Source organism: Equus caballus, chromosome 30 (genome assembly GCF_041296265.1).
Source record: "Equus caballus isolate H_3958 breed thoroughbred chromosome 30, TB-T2T, whole genome shotgun sequence".
In the NCBI taxonomy this organism is placed as follows: domain Eukaryota; kingdom Metazoa; phylum Chordata; class Mammalia; order Perissodactyla; family Equidae; genus Equus; species Equus caballus.
Genome location: NC_091713.1, coordinates 7,488,318 through 7,500,423, shown reverse-complemented (window position 1 = coordinate 7,500,423; position 12,106 = coordinate 7,488,318). Strand labels below are relative to the sequence as shown.

General features: G+C 65.4%; 1 protein-coding gene and 1 long non-coding RNA gene across 2 annotated transcripts in view; both read right to left on the bottom strand.

The window, feature by feature from the left end:
- The window catches only part of LOC138921490 (ral guanine nucleotide dissociation stimulator-like), a 265,069-nt gene that overhangs the window by 112,893 nt on the left and 140,070 nt on the right, over positions 1 to 12,106 (bottom strand). The window lies entirely within an intron of this gene.
- On the bottom strand, positions 5,011 to 7,558 carry LOC138921560 (uncharacterized). The gene is made up of 3 exons (XR_011434203.1): positions 7,207 to 7,558; positions 5,871 to 5,984; positions 5,011 to 5,209 (listed from the first exon to the last, which is right to left on the bottom strand). It is a non-coding gene; the product is annotated as an uncharacterized lncRNA (long non-coding RNA).

Genomic DNA, 12,106 nt, shown 5'->3' with positions numbered 1-12,106 from the left:
GCATCGGGACGGCCTGGCGGCTGCTCCCGCGCCACACTGCCGAGCCGCCGGCGGCGGCGGCCGCGGCGGCGGCTGCGGCGGCGGCGGCGGCGGCGCCGGGCTCCCAGGCCCGCGGAGCTCGGGGCAGGCTGACCGGGACTTTCTGGTCGCTGCGGCGGCGGGTCCCCAGGCCCGCGGGGCCAGCCGCGCCGCCCCCGCGCCCCGCGCCGGGGCAGGAGCGCACGGCAGGCCCAGGGGGCGGCGCGCAGCCGGGCCTCGGCCGCCGGCCCCGAGTCGGGCCCCGAGGACGACGTTCCGCCGGGCTCAGCGGGGCTGGGGGCCGCGCGCTGCACGAGCACCTCTGGGTCCTTTCCCCGCTCCACCGCCCGCTCGACGCATGGGGAAGACTCCCTTCCCCGACCACAGCCCGCCCCGCGCTGACAGAAGCGGGCGCACAGCGTGCACGCGGTGTGCCACACCCCGCCTGTGGCGCCCGAGAGCCCCCAGGCTCCTCCCGGGGACCGCTTCTCCAGGCAGGGCCGCAGGAAGAGGGCGGCGAGGCGGCGGGGCAAGGACCCCGGCGACTGTGTGGGGGATGGCCACGGTCAGGGTGCTCAGGAGGGTCGTGCTTCTGCGCAGGGGGCCGACGTGTGTCCAAACACACTCGTCGGAACTCTGCAGGTGGAGGCGGGTCCCCACCTACCTTGGCCCTCCGAGTGTTCTCCAAGCCGGCTGGGAAGATTCCCGGCCGCAGGACAGGAGGGAGCGTGGGAGGCGCTTGGCGGCAGTCAGAGCCCTGGGGTCCTTTCTGCCCACACGCGCTGCCACGCGCACAGGTGGCGGCGGTGTGGGGATGGCGGCCTTCAGCGCGGCGTTCCTGGCGGGCGGCCCCAGGGGGCAGGAGGGCCGCCTGGCCCCCGGGGGCGGCACTGAAGCAGAGGGAGAGGGGGGCCCACCGCCGTGGTGGGAAGCCCTGGGGATGAGCGGAGGCCCACGGGGCTGGCGGTGGGGGGTGGAGGGGGGCGGAGCGGGGCACGCGTGTCAGGAGGTGGCCATGGGTGAGGGCCAGGCGGCAGGCCTCGCGGTTGCGGGCAGACCCTCCCCTCCCCTCCGGGAGCCCCGAGCCCAACGGTTGGAGCCCGCGCCCCGCCCAGGCCCCGCCCAGGCCCCGCCCCAGCCCCGCCCAGGCCCCGCCCCCAGGCCGCCAGCCCGCCGTTGCCTAGCAGCGCCTGGCTGTGATTTGACCCTTAGCCTCGCGCAGCCGCCGGGGCCCTGACACTTGGCGGGGCTGTCCGGCTGGGCTGGACGCTCTTCGCGGAGCGCACCAGGTCAGTGCTGTGACCCGCAGCGATGGCCTCCTGGTTTGGCCGCCCCGGCCTCGGCTCCGGCTTAGGCCATTCCCTGGGGCGAGTGGGCGGCAGCGTGGCTTCCCTCCCCGCACACCTCTCTGACTTCACCAGAGGTGTGCTGAGGAAGGGGACGCAAAAGCTGCCAGACTTACCCGACTCGGGGAGAACGGAGACGGAAGCCATTCGGGCGACCGGACCACCCGAGAAGGAGAGACCGGCAACTCCAGCTCGGAGAGACACCGCAACTCTGCGGGAAAGCCTCGAGGAAGGAGACACGAGGCTCGCCTCCCTGCAAGAAGAAGGCAGTCACCTGAGGGAAGCACTGGAGCCACAGAGACAACGGGCTCGAGCCGCTCCAGTGGTTGACCCGAACACCCTCGACGCCGGGACACAACTAGAATCTGAGGGGTCTCAACTGAAAGGGATCGAAGGTCACCTGGAGGAGGAAACCCAGCATCCTCCAAGGACCACTGAAGAGCAAAAGCAGAGGAAGGCGCTGAAACTTGGGGCCGAAAAGACGATCCCTCTGACCGAGCGGCTTGATGAGCCGGACGACGATGAGACCGGGCCACGAACTCAGACGATCCAGCCGCAAGACTGGCAGAGCCAGGGCCTTCCCGCTCGCCTAGCTTCGGCTGCCTCCGTCCAGGATGCGGGGGGCCTCCAGCAGCAACTGCAAGCCTCTGCTTTGGAAAGGGAACGAGTGTTGGCCGTTTTCGACGAGAAGCTGAGGGAAAACAGCCACCTGAAAAGGGCGTATCACACAATGATGGACCTGCTGGTGGCCAAAGAAGCAGAGCTCGCGAAGCTGCGAGGCGAAAGTCAGACACGGCGCCCTCGATCTGACAGCGGCGGTGAGGACATGTTTCGAGAAGCGATCCGGCACTTATCACGCCTCGTCCGAGCCAAAGACATTGAAATCGGTGCCTTGAGCCAGAAATGTCAGACTTTACTGACCATCTGGCAAACGTCCGACGCTGGCCATGAGGTTCGGGGCGTGGACGCGAATCAGTTGGAGGAGCTTCTCCGGGAACGGGGCACGTTGAAGCAGCGGGTCAACGTGCTGGAGGAGTGGCAGCGGCTGGTGCTCACCGAGGTGCACCATCTGCAGCGGGAGTCATCCCAACTTCAGAAAGAACTCCCACCACTCGAGGCACGGGCCTCAGTGGACAGCGAGGAGAAGTGTCGGCGACAGATGCACTCTGCCGCCCCGTTCCCGCGTCCTCGAGGGGATGCGACCCAACTCCGGCTCTTGGGGAAGAGACTGGCACAGATGCAGCTCGGCCTAGAGCAGCTCTGCAATGCCAAGGAGGTTCTCTTGGGTCCACCCGCCCTCACGTCACCACAGCCGCCCGCCGCATCGTCGCGGACTTGCGAGGCGGCCGGCTCTCAGGAGGCAATTAAGTCCGAGGCGCCGGGCGAGTCTTCGAAAGGGCCGCCAGCAGAGGTGGAAGCCTTAAGGCGAGCCACGGAGGAAAAAGACGCAGCCATCAGAAGCCTCCAGGAGGAGGCTCAGAGACTGTCCGAGGCGATGGCCGCCACCTCGGAACGGGAGAGAGAACGGCACGCACAGACGGATTCCGAAATTCAGCGGCTCAAGGAGAAACAGGAGGCTTTACAGAACACGCTGGAGGACAGAGAGCTCTTAATCGAGGCGCAGAGGGAGGAATTCCTTTCTCTGAGGGAAACCCTCACGACCCAAGCGAGCGAAAACGAACTGTTGAGGCAGGCGGTGACAAACCTGAAGGAGAGGATAGTCCATCTGGAAGCGGATGCGTGCCAAGTCAAACGGGAGAATGCAAAACTGCTGGAAAGGTCCAGGGAGAAGGACACCGAAAACCAAGCCTTACAAGAGACGAACAGGCGCCTCTCTACGATGCTGAGGGAGAAGGAATTCGAATGCGTCTCCGTGAAGAAGAAGGCTCTGGCTTTTGAGTGCCTCCTGAGAGAAAAAGAAGAGGGCCGGGCTGGGGAATTGAGCCAGCTTCTCAATGCAGTGACCTCCATGCAGGAAAAGAGCATTGTCTTTCAGCACGAGAGAGATGAGGCGGCGCTGGCGCTGAGACAGGAACGAGTGGAAAAGTGCGCCCTGCGGGAGGAGGTTCGCCTTTTGCGCGACAAGGGAGCGCGCTTAGGCCAGGAGCTGGGGACGTCTCGGACGCAGGCTTCAGAATGCGAAGACTGGCATCTCCGGGCAGCGCGGCTGGCAGAAGACAGAGCGGCTCAACTCAGGAGGAAAGTCACGGCGCTAGAGGAGAGGCTCCTGTCATCTTCCCACGCCATGCAGAAGGCGAGCCAGCGGGCCGCTGCCCGGGTCGGGTCCCTGCAGGAACAACTGACTGCGGTCACCCAGCAGAAAGAGGAGACTGCCCTCCAGCTGTCCGCCTCCCGGGAAGCAGAGAAGCAGCAGGCCGGAGCCCTGGCCAACCTGAAGGTGGTCCTGGCCGAATGGATGCAAAAGGCAGACGGCCTGGAAGGGAAGCTGAGGTCGCTGCAGGGACGGCTGGAGAGAGCGCAAGCCGCCTCGCGCCTGCAGGAGGAGCAGATCGGAGGACTGCAGCGACAAGACGAGGCCCGACGGGAAGTGCTGGAGGACGTCCAAAAGAAGTGGACCGACTTAGTGAGCACCCTGGAAGGAAAAGCAGACAAGGCCCTCCTGAGAAAGCTCTTCACGGACGCCTTGCAAAGCGCCAGACACGAACGCCGGGAAGCGTTCCGACGGATGGGAAGCACCCTGGGTGTGGAAAGGGAGGCCATGGAGCAGTTGCTGCAGGAAGAGCAGGGCGGCCTTACCGGATGGGTGACCGGGCGGCTCGGATCCCGCAGTGCCCCCGACACGCCTCCTCCTCGGAGACCCAACCAGCAACCCGAGCTCAAGAGTTCCTTCTCGGAGCTTTTCGTGAACTTTCTAGAAGCTGAGTCTCAGGGAGCTTCTCCACCACGACAGCTCCCCGCTCAGCCCAGGAAGCGTCCCGGAGCACCCGCCAGGAAGACACTGCCTAAGAACGTGCCAGCTCTTCTGAGAACCGCCCTCGCAGCCACCCCCAGAAGATCGGACGGGAATCCCTGCTCCCCAGCCGTGTCTCTCATCGACCCACCCGGCCCCGGAACCGGAGGGTCTGGGCACCTTCTCTTAGACGCCGTGACCGACGTCGTGCCCACCGGCACACCTTGGCTGCTGCCACCCGCCAAGAGTGCTGCCGGGCTGCTCCAAGGCCTGTCCAAGCCCTAGAGGCTCCCCAAGCCGCAGAGGAGACGACGGCGCTTTCAGGAAAGCCGGTCCCTCGCTGCGGGTTCCTTAGCACAAAGTGGCCTTGTGCTAAAGCTCACAGGTTTCTCTGCGGCTTCACTGGAGCTTTCAAAGAAATAGCTATGGTTCGCGCTTTCAAAAGGGTGTCGCTGCAGGTAGCCACCCACCTTAAAGCGGACGGACGTCACTTCTCTGGAGAGCAGGCGCGGCACGGGTGGGATCGCAGGCTGTGGGCCAAGGACGCTTCCGATTCTGTTTGTCACGCTGTCACCGTCTGGGAGGAGCTGGGGGGCGTGGGGTGGGGGGGTGGGGGTTGGGTCTGGGAGGTGGGGGGGTTGCGGGCGGGTGGGGGCTGGGGGTGTGGGAAGAGTGGGGGGGTGGGAAGGGTGGGGGCGGGGGGAGGGGGGCGTTTATTGAGCTTTCCCTCGGGGAGCGGGAACCTCACTTGCCTTAGTGCTGCAGCATCAGAAAGCGCGCGAGGGCGCCCACTCCCGGGACAGTAGGAAGAAAGGGGAAGGGCACCAACGTGCAGCGGGCATCCAAACTTCACGAGGAAAGCTTGCTTTCCCCCGGCTCGGTCCTCCTCCTCTTTCCACTGCCTGGGAAACCGCCCTCGGGTGCTCTGCGGCCTCTGGGACAGAGAGGAAAACTCCTAAGCACGGGAGGATCTTATTCCCTGACTCGCTTTGGGTTGCAAAGCCAGTCACCAGACCTCAGAGATCTTTGCAAGGGTTTACGAACTGCTTCTTGTTGTTTTCCAAAGCAGGGGTCTGTGGTCTGTGGTCCGGATGGACACCGACTGACTGAACCGGCGCCTCGCGATGGGCATGGAAGCCGCTTCCGCCCCCAAGCCCATCAGAGGGCCGTGGTCAACCCCCCCCCCGACCCCGCCCCGATTCCTCAACAGCCCCTCCAAATCATCTCCATCGCCTGCCTCAAGCGGGATCGTCCCGAAGAGATCAGAGGCCAGCTAGTCAAGAACTCTCCGTTTCCCCGCACCACCCCCCACCCCCGTTTGAACGTCCCTCTATTTCTCTCCACCCACCCCTCCCCTTTCCCTTTGGTTTTCCAGGAAGAGGGATTCAGCTTGGCAGTTCCAGGGTCCTGGCTCCACGTGGGGTGCCCTGGGAACCGTCTGCTCAGCCTCCCCCAAAGATCTCGTTCCCTCAGTTTGCCAGCTGCTTTCTCTTCGGCCCGTCTCTTTCTTTCCTTAAGCCGCTGAGCACACCCAAGTCTCTCCCAGCATCCACACCTCTCCTTTCCGCTCCTCCACCACCGCCTTCTCTCTCTACCTTTCACGGCTAAGCTGCTGCCAAAAGACCTCGACTCCTCGTCAGCCATCCAGTCATCGCCTCGTCTCTCACCGGCTCCTCGAAAGACTCCCCAAATCTCGTCGCCGTCCCGTCCTAGCAAGAGGCCAGGGCACGCCCTTCGGTTCCTTCGCCTTCCTAAACTCTCTGTGGTGTCTGAGGAATGCTGCCCACGCCTTCAGTCTCTGCAAGTTCTCTCCACCCTCTTTCTCTGGGGGATGGCCCCCTCCCCAGGTGCCCTTCCTAACCTCAGACCCCTCTGTCTCCCTTTCCTCTGCGGCTTCTCCTCCCGACCACTTCTCCAAGGGTTCTGTTCTCGAAGGCACGGTCTTCAGGGAACAGGAACCCCTCGGGTCTCAGAGCAAGCTCATGCGCTCTCCTACGATTCGACTCGCCCCCCGGATGCCCAGGGCTTCTGAGTGCGTACGACTGACGTCACCCTGCCCCTGACTCCACGCTGCTTTCTCTAACTGTCTGCTGGACGCACCTCTCGGGATGTCCAAAGGCTTCTCAAAACCGACACGTCCAAAAGGGAGCCCGGTATCCTCCAAAAGAACCCTCCCCCTCCTCTTACCTTCCTTTCATCACCTCAGAAAACCTCTGCCCATCTCATCCCCGCCCCCCCCCCCCCCCCCCCGAGAGCGAGAGGCCTCAGGGCCACGCTTGAGCTCTCTGTCTCACCCACTTGGCAGCCTACCGACTCCCAAAGGGAGCCGAGCGCCTTCCCGTCTTTGCCGTCCCCGCTGCTCTGCCGCATGCCTTCCTGTCTCTTGCACGCAACCAGCCCAGTAGACTCCTTACTGATCTTGCCGGCTGGCCTCCTGGCACACCGCACCCCCCCCTCCCCGCTTGAACCCATCCTCCACACTGTTGGGAGGGTGACCCAAGAGGAAAACCCTGCCGTTACTGACACCACGGTGCCCGGCCCCCACAGGGGTGGACGTGGGCGAGAAAGTAACCAAAGTTTCTGAGGTTGTTTTGCAGAACAACAGGAAGACGGCAGATCAGAGAGCAGCTTGATGGCAGCCCCCCCGGACCCCGCCCGAGCGGACATCGTGCAGAGGCTTGGACCAGCCGAAATGACGGATCGCCCACTTTCCGCGTCACGGACAGAGATCCTCGGCGTGCAACGCGTCGAACCCCACTGACTTCGCACTTGTGACCCACGAAGAAATACGAGTGACAGTCGCACCTGAGCAGAGGACTCTTCAAGCTTCACCCCCAGCGCTCTCCTGGTCCCACCCCTACCCCAACCCCAGATAAACGCCCCAATGTTTTGTTTTCCCTTTGAGGAGGCGGGTTTGAGTTTTACGCCCACCTCCTTGTCTGGCCGCCTCTTGATCATAAACCTCTTTCCTTGCTGCAACCCTGACTTCTCGCTGATTGGCTTGGCTGCGAAATCGGGTACCCGGACCTGAGTTTGTGTGTGGTCCCATCGCTTCCCTGCTTGAAAGGAATCCAGGGTTCTCCACTGCCTGCAGGCCAAACTGGAGCAGAATCTCCAAGGCCTCGCCCCTGCAGCCTTCCTCCCTGCTCCTCACCCACACGCGGGCCACCCTCCCGCCACGTGCGACTCTCTGCAGACCCCAAACAGGTTCTGACTCAAAGGACTTCAAGCTCATCGAGCGAGCCTAATCCTAGCAGGGTAATCCCTTCGATCCAGTGCACACCGCAAGTGTTCGACCTGCCTCTTCTTGGCAGGACTCAGAGGAGAGAGAGGTTGGACGGGAGGACGGGAGGACGGGCGGAGGCGGAAGGGGTGGAAGTCCAAGGCTCAGGGAAAGGCAGCAAGCGGAGAGCAAGGAAAGGTGGATCACCTTTCCTGCAGCGCCTGCTCCCCCCACCCATGCCGGCTCGCCTTCTTCCATCCTCAACCTCTTCCCCGCCCCGCTTCCTGGGGCATTTCACACTCAGCGCCCGCCGGAAGAGCACGGCAGCAGGACCAAAGCAACACGGAGAAGCAGCTGCTGCCAAAGCCAAAGGGAGGAAGAGGATCCGGAGAACCCTTTTTCCTTTCACTGGCGCCCGGCGCCTGCATCCTGCTCCCGATTCCAAATTTCACGCGGTCAACAACTGGCACCGCTCCTTCCTCCTCGCCCTGGGCTGGAGGCAGCACCGCCTCCCGCTTCCCTGAAGGCCCAAGGGAAACGCACGCACCGAGGGGATCCCACCGGCTGGAAGCCCCTTTACAGATTTCCGCTGTCTGCACTTGGACCTCAAGGGTCTGCGCGGCGCGCCCTGCCCCCACGACCACCCCGCGTCACTCCTTAATCGCCCCCCCACCCCGCCCCGCTGGAGCCCAAGGCTGAGAATCCGGTCCCAGCACCCGCCAGCCCGCCGCGCCCCGCCCCGCGCCCCCCACCCCAGCGCCGCCGTCAGCGCCTGTGCAAAGGCACGCGCCCCAGGGATGGGAGTGGTGGCCCCAGGCAGCCAGCACGGGCGCCAGGGTCGCCGGCAGGACAGGAGAAGGCGCAGGTCCCTGCTCCCGGGGGCGGGGCCCGGGCGGTGGAGACCCCGACGGGTGCACGGAGGGAGGCGGCCGCCCGGGGCCCTCACCTGCCCATGCTCTGGTGGGCCCGCGGCCTCCCGCAGTGCAACGGCCACTACCTGGCGGCGGCGGCGGCGGCGGCGGCGGCTCCCCAGCCTGCGGGGCTCCTGGCGCGCGCATCGGGACGGCCTGGCGGCTGCTCCCGCGCCACACTGCCGAGCCGCCGGCGGCGGCGGCCGCGGCGGCGGCTGCGGCGGCGGCGGCGGCGGCGCCGGGCTCCCAGGCCCGCGGAGCTCGGGGCAGGCTGACCGGGACTTTCTGGTCGCTGCGGCGGCGGGTCCCCAGGCCCGCGGGGCCAGCCGCGCCGCCCCCGCGCCCCGCGCCGGGGCAGGAGCGCACGGCAGGCCCAGGGGGCGGCGCGCAGCCGGGCCTCGGCCGCCGGCCCCGAGTCGGGCCCCGAGGACGACGTTCCGCCGGGCTCAGCGGGGCTGGGGGCCGCGCGCTGCACGAGCACCTCTGGGTCCTTTCCCCGCTCCACCGCCCGCTCGACGCATGGGGAAGACTCCCTTCCCCGACCACAGCCCGCCCCGCGCTGACAGAAGCGGGCGCACAGCGTGCACGCGGTGTGCCACACCCCGCCTGTGGCGCCCGAGAGCCCCCAGGCTCCTCCCGGGGACCGCTTCTCCAGGCAGGGCCGCAGGAAGAGGGCGGCGAGGCGGCGGGGCAAGGACCCCGGCGACTGTGTGGGGGATGGCCACGGTCAGGGTGCTCAGGAGGGTCGTGCTTCTGCGCAGGGGGCCGACGTGTGTCCAAACACACTCGTCGGAACTCTGCAGGTGGAGGCGGGTCCCCACCTACCTTGGCCCTCCGAGTGTTCTCCAAGCCGGCTGGGAAGATTCCCGGCCGCAGGACAGGAGGGAGCGTGGGAGGCGCTTGGCGGCAGTCAGAGCCCTGGGGTCCTTTCTGCCCACACGCGCTGCCACGCGCACAGGTGGCGGCGGTGTGGGGATGGCGGCCTTCAGCGCGGCGTTCCTGGCGGGCGGCCCCAGGGGGCAGGAGGGCCGCCTGGCCCCCGGGGGCGGCACTGAAGCAGAGGGAGAGGGGGGCCCACCGCCGTGGTGGGAAGCCCTGGGGATGAGCGGAGGCCCACGGGGCTGGCGGTGGGGGGTGGAGGGGGGCGGAGCGGGGCACGCGTGTCAGGAGGTGGCCATGGGTGAGGGCCAGGCGGCAGGCCTCGCGGTTGCGGGCAGCCCCTCCCCTCCCCTCCGGGAGCCCCGAGCCCAACGGTTGGAGCCCGCGCCCCGCCCAGGCCCCGCCCAGGCCCCGCCCCAGCCCCGCCCAGGCCCCGCCCCCAGGCCGCCAGCCCGCCGTTGCCTAGCAGCGCCTGGCTGTGATTTGACCCTTAGCCTCGCGCAGCCGCCGGGGCCCTGACACTTGGCGGGGCTGTCCGGCTGGGCTGGACGCTCTTCGCGGAGCGCACCAGGTCAGTGCTGTGACCCGCAGCGATGGCCTCCTGGTTTGGCCGCCCCGGCCTCGGCTCCGGCTTAGGCCATTCCCTGGGGCGAGTGGGCGGCAGCGTGGCTTCCCTCCCCGCACACCTCTCTGACTTCACCAGAGGTGTGCTGAGGAAGGGGACGCAAAAGCTGCCAGACTTACCCGACTCGGGGAGAACGGAGACGGAAGCCATTCGGGCGACCGGACCACCCGAGAAGGAGAGACCGGCAACTCCAGCTCGGAGAGACACCGCAACTCTGCGGGAAAGCCTCGAGGAAGGAGACACGAGGCTCGCCTCCCTGCAAGAAGAAGGCAGTCACCTGAGGGAAGCACTGGAGCCACAGAGACAACGGGCTCGAGCCGCTCCAGTGGTTGACCCGAACACCCTCGACGCCGGGACACAACTAGAATCTGAGGGGTCTCAACTGAAAGGGATCGAAGGTCACCTGGAGGAGGAAACCCAGCATCCTCCAAGGACCACTGAAGAGCAAAAGCAGAGGAAGGCGCTGAAACTTGGGGCCGAAAAGACGATCCCTCTGACCGAGCGGCTTGATGAGCCGGACGACGATGAGACCGGGCCACGAACTCAGACGATCCAGCCGCAAGACTGGCAGAGCCAGGGCCTTCCCGCTCGCCTAGCTTCGGCTGCCTCCGTCCAGGATGCGGGGGGCCTCCAGCAGCAACTGCAAGCCTCTGCTTTGGAAAGGGAACGAGTGTTGGCCGTTTTCGACGAGAAGCTGAGGGAAAACAGCCACCTGAAAAGGGCGTATCACACAATGATGGACCTGCTGGTGGCCAAAGAAGCAGAGCTCGCGAAGCTGCGAGGCGAAAGTCAGACACGGCGCCCTCGATCTGACAGCGGCGGTGAGGACATGTTTCGAGAAGCGATCCGGCACTTATCACGCCTCGTCCGAGCCAAAGACATTGAAATCGGTGCCTTGAGCCAGAAATGTCAGACTTTACTGACCATCTGGCAAACGTCCGACGCTGGCCATGAGGTTCGGGGCGTGGACGCGAATCAGTTGGAGGAGCTTCTCCGGGAACGGGGCACGTTGAAGCAGCGGGTCAACGTGCTGGAGGAGTGGCAGCGGCTGGTGCTCACCGAGGTGCACCATCTGCAGCGGGAGTCATCCCAACTTCAGAAAGAACTCCCACCACTCGAGGCACGGGCCTCAGTGGACAGCGAGGAGAAGTGTCGGCGACAGATGCACTCTGCCGCCCCGTTCCCGCGTCCTCGAGGGGATGCGACCCAACTCCGGCTCTTGGGGAAGAGACTGGCACAGATGCAGCTCGGCCTAGAGCAGCTCTGCAATGCCAAGGAGGTTCTCTTGGGTCCACCCGCCCTCACGTCACCACAGCCGCCCGCCGCATCGTCGCGGACTTGCGAGGCGGCCGGCTCTCAGGAGGCAATTAAGTCCGAGGCGCCGGGCGAGTCTTCGAAAGGGCCGCCAGCAGAGGTGGAAGCCTTAAGGCGAGCCACGGAGGAAAAAGACGCAGCCATCAGAAGCCTCCAGGAGGAGGCTCAGAGACTGTCCGAGGCGATGGCCGCCACCTCGGAACGGGAGAGAGAACGGCACGCACAGACGGATTCCGAAATTCAGCGGCTCAAGGAGAAACAGGAGGCTTTACAGAACACGCTGGAGGACAGAGAGCTCTTAATCGAGGCGCAGAGGGAGGAATTCCTTTCTCTGAGGGAAACCCTCACGACCCAAGCGAGCGAAAACGAACTGTTGAGGCAGGCGGTGACAAACCTGAAGGAGAGGATAGTCCATCTGGAAGCGGATGCGTGCCAAGTCAAACGGGAGAATGCAAAACTGCTGGAAAGGTCCAGGGAGAAGGACACCGAAAACCAAGCCTTACAAGAGACGAACAGGCGCCTCTCTACGATGCTGAGGGAGAAGGAATTCGAATGCGTCTCCGTGAAGAAGAAGGCTCTGGCTTTTGAGTGCCTCCTGAGAGAAAAAGAAGAGGGCCGGGCTGGGGAATTGAGCCAGCTTCTCAATGCAGTGACCTCCATGCAGGAAAAGAGCATTGTCTTTCAGCACGAGAGAGATGAGGCGGCGCTGGCGCTGAGACAGGAACGAGTGGAAAAGTGCGCCCTGCGGGAGGAGGTTCGCCTTTTGCGCGACAAGGGAGCGCGCTTAGGCCAGGAGCTGGGGACGTCTCGGACGCAGGCTTCAGAATGCGAAGACTGGCATCTCCGGGCAGCGCGGCTGGCAGAAGACAGAGCGGCTCA